Source organism: Anas acuta, chromosome 6 (assembly GCF_963932015.1).
Source record: "Anas acuta chromosome 6, bAnaAcu1.1, whole genome shotgun sequence".
Taxonomy (NCBI): domain Eukaryota; kingdom Metazoa; phylum Chordata; class Aves; order Anseriformes; family Anatidae; genus Anas; species Anas acuta.
The window spans coordinates 962899-969306 of NC_088984.1; the positions used below are offsets into that span (position 1 = coordinate 962899).

Genomic DNA, 6408 nt, shown 5'->3' on the forward strand with positions numbered 1-6408 from the left:
GGTCTTGTCTGGTCTGAAACAAGGCCGCTCAGACATTGCCTTCATTCAGCACAGCTCAGAAACACACACTCCTTCGCCCCCTTCTCCCCCTCTCCCCTCCGGACACTTTCCTGTATAATTCCTCCCTTCAGGAGCAGAGGGGTCCCAGCCTCGCCGCTGCTCTGCAGGACTCAGCCCACCGCTGGCCGCCCCTGGCCCCTGGGCGCAGCAGCTCCTGCTCTGTGGAGATCTCCTTCGGGCAGCGGTGGCTGCCAGGGCACAAATGCACTCCAGGTTATTTCACTGAGATTCCTTTGAAAGCAAGGAGGTGTCTCGGGGAGGTAAATGCGATCTAATCTGTGCTAAGGTTTTCAGAAATGGATTCCACCTTTTCCTGGGAAACCTGCACTGTAATTAATCTGGTCAATATACAGACATTTCAGAGAGGTTTTTTTATGGCAGTGCTATAGGGATAGGTGATTTGCACAACCAGATTTTGCTGCTTTTTACCATGACAAAGGAACCGGGTTCATATGAATAAATCTGTAGCAAGACCACACACAATTATTAGGCTTAATACCAATTGTCCCTCATTAATGTTTCAGAGGAGCGATTAGCATTTTGAGGCAAACAAGGTGTACTTAGTTAGTGGGACGCGACCCAGCTGTCATTAAATTACATCTATGATTAATGATCTTCAGAGGCAGAGAGCTTCAAGTTTGGGCACTAATGAAGAGCTCAGAGGGAGGGGAAGCTGGCACCCAGCACTGGGACAGCCCGAGGGCAGAGCCCAGTGCCTCGGGGATGTCCCACATGGGGATGTGGTCAGGACAGGCTGCACAGGGAGGCTCTCATGAGGTAACACAGCCAAAGGCTCTCAGGACATTTTCTTAAACCAGAATGTTTGTGAATGTGATGTATTGTGATGATCCTAAAGCAATAGCCCCAGCACAGAGCAGATGCCTCCCATGCTGGTTGTTGCTGTGACACGATACAGATGTGACCCTAAGAGCACCAAAGGTGTTCCAAGCATAAACCAGCGTGTTTCTTCACAGGTTAGGATCACGGAATCATAGCACCATTGAACAGCCCAGGCTGGAAGGCACCTCGGAAGATCACTGGGTCCAACCTGCCCTGGGAAAAGGGAGCCTAGATGAGATTATCCAGCACCCAGCCCAATCCCATCCTGAAGACCTGCAGAGATGCTGATTCCACAATATCTCTCGGGAGGTGATTGCTCTCGCTGCAAAAAAAAAATCTTTATTGTATCAAGAAAAGACTTCTCCTGGTACAAAGTGTACCAGTTCATTGTCTCTTGTCTTCTCCATGTGGCTTCCTGGGACAGAGCCTCTGCCCTCTTTGCAGTTACCCTGAAGTACCAGAATACTGTGACGAGGCCTCCCCAGAGCCTTCTCTTCTCAGGGTGAAAAGACCCAACTCTGTCAGCCTTTCCTCACAGGGCAGGTTCTCCAACCCTCGGATCATCCTCATGGCCCTCCTTTGGAATCTCCCACCTGTCCTCATCTTTTCTGAATTGTGGGGACCAGAACTGGACACAGAGCTGCAGGCACAGCCCAACAAGCACTGGGAGGAGTGGGATGCTCACCGGTTTGCAAGCAGGGCACAGTGCTCCTCTGATCTGACCGAGACAGCCCCCCCAAAGGGGGGTTATGTGTTCAAAACACGGTGTCTGGGGGTTGGCAAGGTCATGTCGGATGCTGAACGAAGACGTGCCCCACAGACAGGATCTGCTGGGTGAGAAGCCATCTGCCTCACTGGCCCACCAGCACTGGTGCCTCCACCCAGCAGGGCAAGTTCTCGGAGTCTCCAAGTGCCCCAGTTCCTCATGAAATGGTATGATTTATACAAAACTTCATAACTTACTCAGTAACTGAAAATGATTATTAAAAGTGGTTGAGGAATTGCAGCACGGAAGGTCATTCTGTAACTGGGGATTGAGTAAACAGTGGAGGCCAGGAGTTAGTGTCATGAGCAGACGTGGCCAACGGGTACTTACAAATGTTTAGTATTTAGAGAAAAAAAATGCTATTTTTGCTGCCAAAATTTAATTTAATTAGGGATTGTTTGGGTTTTGTTCTTTTTAATGTGGTTTGTTTGTTATGTTCATTGAGAAGCATCATTGCCATGGTAACTGCCATGCCGCGTGTGGGGCAATGTGCACACTTTTAAGCGGCGCACAGGGTGCGGCGTACCCACGGACGTGTGTAGCCAGTATGCCAGAGGATACGGGGAGATCCATAACAAGAGCACTAAAAAGCCTCGGAACAAATTAGGAAATGTTATTTGTCTGTACAAACAAGAACGCTTTCTTGGCCTTCCTTAGTTTTTATTTCTTTTTTCTTTTTTTTTTTCTTTTTTTTTTTTTTCTCAACACTCCTACGTAAGCATTAAAAGAACAGAGGGAAAATTAAATGAAGCTGTGGGAAGAATGCTGGGTTTACCATCTGATTTTGATCTGGGATATTTCTGTGGAAATAAGATTTTTTTTTTTAATTATTTTTGTTTTTCTTGCTGGACAGTTGTTGCAGACACTTAGCAAAACAATCAAGATGCAATATTTGGCCCCAAAAATGTTCAGTAGTGTGTGCCCAGTAAATTTGCAATGGGAAAACAAGCCGAAAAATGCTGCTTTTTCCCCTTTCTGTTGGTTTTGTGGGAAAGAGAACGCTATGTGCACTATGAAAACAAGAGAGATTAAATAGCTCAGCAGAAGACAAGGAGGCGTTGCACAGGTCTGCTGTTGGATGGCCAGAGGGCTCTCCCCGCAGCAATGTGCTGCGTGGCCGGGGGTGTTCCTGAGGCCGGGGTTTGTGTGTGCACAGCGTGGTGAGGCCGAGGGCAGCAGAAGACACAAGGGCACGGTGGAGACCTCCAGGGCTGTAGGTGTGGGCCATCACTGGGGCTACCTGCAGCTGAGCACCCAGGTGTTTTCTGCCCAGAAAAGTCAGTCTGCAGCTGCTGCAAAGTTTAATTAAATGCACAAGCTTAGTTTATACCTTTTTTACCCCTACTTATTTCTATTGATTTATCTGGTTTCCAGCTGCAGATTAGCATAGCACTGGCCTGATTTACACTTCCCATTGCTTTTAAGAGTATTACAGTTCACAATATCATCCATTTAAACATGATGTGATACTCACCGGGCTCGTTCTTCCTGCCACTGAAGTGAGTGAAAAATTTGCCATTGACTTCAGTGGATCAAAACCTTAATAACTAATTTATAGCTTATTATATTATTAATATTTGAGTTCTTTCTAACACGTCCTAAGTTACACCTGCTATTTGAATGCGTGCTGCCAGCACTGCTCAGTGCTCCCTGCTGCTCGAGGCTGCAGGTTTACACTGGGTATCACTTAAATTGTGCGTGCTTGTTTAAAACCTTACTTCATGCAGGCTGCCCTGAGGAGCTGTGCCTCCCCATCCCTGGTGGTGCCCTGGGCCAGGCCGGGTGGGATTTGGGCAGCCCAGGCTGCTGGGAGCTCCCTGCCATGGACTTTGAGGTCCCTTCCAGCCCAGACCAGCCGATGGCTCCACGTGTCTGTCTCACCTTCCTCTCTGGTGTCCACAGAAACTCGCCACTGCCGGGGCTTTCCTCTCCTCTCCTGGCCCCACATGGAAGGAGGTGAGAGGAAGGGAAGCAGAGAAGGCAGAAGTGAGCTCCATGTGACCGGGACCAACCTCCAGCCGAAAACGTCACGCCGCTGCACAGGGCTCTTGTGGTATTTGCACGCTGAGGGCACGGAGTTGCTGTCATGTCAAGAAACATGGGGAAGCGTGCGCTGCTCGCTTCTTCCTTGCTAGCGGGAGAGCCGCGTGCAGTGCTGATGCAGAGGCCTCGGATGGAAACTCAGCGCTCCTCCCAAACACCGACCAACCCAACCTCGGCCTCCCCGGGGTCTCCCTGTGAAGTTACCCACCTCAAAGGGCCGGTACCAGGAGAGGGGTGGCTGGCAGTGACCCGGCACCTGGTCCCATCGTTTCCCGAGCCCTGCTGTGACCTGCACGTGGCGCTTCTGCTGCAGCGCAGCCGGCACGACGCCTTGTCGCCACGAGATCTGAAGCCGAGAACATGGCATGCCTTGGACACAACTCATATCTATTATTTAGAACTATCCTCCTCACAGAATTAATTAACATCTCTCTCTCTTTTTTTTTCCTTTTTTTTTTTTTTTTTCCTCAACACAGCACATCTAGTAAGAAATCTGGCATTTTGACAGATGACTATGGATATTTTCCTATAGAGACATAACTGGGGGGGGGGGGGGGGGAGGAAGGAGGCATGGGCTCTCATTTGTAAATTGTTTAATAAAATTGCACCTGGCAGGCACCCAGGAAAATGAATGGTAGGGGAGCTTTCACGTGGTAGCTTCTGGGATCGAGACGAGGGGCTACCAGAGGCACTGACAGGGGGGTGGCCCAGGGGGCAGGCAGGTGCCACGCTCTGTACGCAAGGCTGAAGGGTGGCATGGATCTGGCTACAACAGGAGTTTCTGCATGCGGGGTGGGAGCTGGGGCTGTCTGTGCCCTCTAGAAGCACAGAGCTGAGCCCAAACCCCACCTGACAACGCTGGCACAAGGAGAAAGAAGGAATAACGGGCATGAAGGGATAAATTCAGTCTGGAAACAAAACTCCCCAGCCATCAGAGAGGACTGATGGAGCCACGTGGCAGCACATAAAACTTAAGGGCAGTGCGGGAGCTGCATTCCCACCAGGTCCTGTGAAAACCCAGGTGCAGCAGGAGAGGCTCCTCACTGTGAGCACCTCTGTGCCCTGCAGCAGCTCCCAGTGCCCAAACTGGCTCAGGAAGGGTTGCCGGCAGCCGAGCACAGGTGGAGTGGAGATAATCACAAAGTTCAGCCTCTCCAGCATCAGCTCCAAAAGCATCTCTTTGGTTTCACCACCTCCAAACAAGAAAAGCCTGTGTAGGAGGTTACGGTTCCAGCACTGAGTTGTGGTGGTGTGCATGCCAATGCTTGCACTTCACCGGCCACCTTACTCCATAAACGCATCATCAGTGGGACACACACAAAAACACTGGGCAGTGGCAAAGCACAAGTCATCTCCTCCAGCGTGGGTATGGCCCATAATAAGTCACGAGAGACAGAATAAGATATGAAGGTCACTCACTTATGCATGGAAATAAATTATATTATACCATCAACTAAGTTTCTTCAGCCAGTCATAAAGCAGAATACTGCTAAGTAATTTACTCGCAAATGATGGTTATAAAACGCTCACACTCCAACAAATCAAATGGCAGCATGCCACCCAAATCCCCATGTTGTACCCACTGGTGAAGAACAGTGAAATGCCCCCAGCCCCAGCCCTGGTGACGCTGCTGACACAGGCTCCTTGTGCCTCGCCGACCACCAGCGCATGGCAAAGCCTTGGGCTTCACACCAATGTTGCACCTCCACTGTGCACCTTTGTGTAATTAAAAGTAATTAAAAAAAAAAAAAAAAATCATAAAAGTAAAAATTACCTGTTCCTGCCCTTATAGTAGCTGACCACTTCTTATTTGCAGGTCTGAGAAGTGACTCATGTTGCTTGTTTGCAAGATGAAATTATAAGGTGGATGAGGTTTTTGTCACTTTCTGGGCACCCTCATCACCTCTTGCCCAAGACGTGGAAGATGCCGCCATCCAAAAACACCCAATGACCACATTTCCAGGGCTTGCATCCCACAAAAAATTAATAAAGCTCCAATCTACAATCTCAAACTACTTCTACAACATGCAGTCCAGCCAGAGCTGCCAGCGCTGGTACCTACACCTGAAACAAGCATGTGTGGGCTCCCACAAGCTCTCTTTGGGGATGTAGGTGGAGAGGGAGGCTTTATTTTCTCTTGTTTTAAAGCCAAGCTCGGTCTCCAAAGCTAAAACTGCTCTTCCAGACACCTGAGCGTGGCGCTGCTAGTGCCTTGGGCACCTAGCACCTGTGGGCAATACCTCAAGCCCAGACCACATTGTGTGAGGATTTCTTTCTCCTGACAAAAGAAATTTCATGTGAATATTTTCCTTCATAATAAAATTCAGGTGTCATGTTTTTCTTCTAGAAAACTGGGTATGACCAAACTTATGCTAAAAATAATAAATACTGGTTATTTTGTGAGGCTGTGTGTTGATATCGGAGATGCATAAAGCAATACCTTCTTTATCATTTATATGTTTAACATAAAGAAGGAAGCACACACATACCACAGATTCTTAAATAGAAGGTGAGGCAAGGCAAAACTAACAAGTGTTAAAATAACAGGGCAGAGACTACAGCATGGTTATGTTGCTGAGAGGGTGGAAGCAGCCTCTGGAGTATAATAGGTTTTAAATTGGAGGCCTCTACTTAAAACCCAGAGGAAATAAGAAGGGTCAAAAAGGCGAAAATTGCACAACTGTTATATTACTTTAAAA

At 48.5% G+C, this 6408-nt stretch overlaps 1 long non-coding RNA gene across 2 annotated transcripts; it reads left to right on the forward strand.

The window, feature by feature from the left end:
• The first annotated feature begins 432 nt into the window (after window positions 1-432).
• Window positions 433-4638, forward strand: LOC137858743 (uncharacterized). 2 transcript variants are annotated; one of them, XR_011097972.1, is made up of 3 exons: window positions 674-837; window positions 1035-1833; window positions 3569-4638. It is a non-coding gene; the product is annotated as an uncharacterized lncRNA (long non-coding RNA). The 2 variants fall into 2 exon arrangements; XR_011097971.1 differs by lacking the exon at window positions 3569-4638 and having other exon boundaries at window positions 433-837; window positions 1035-2777.
• Window positions 4639-6408: the final 1770 nt, after the last annotated feature.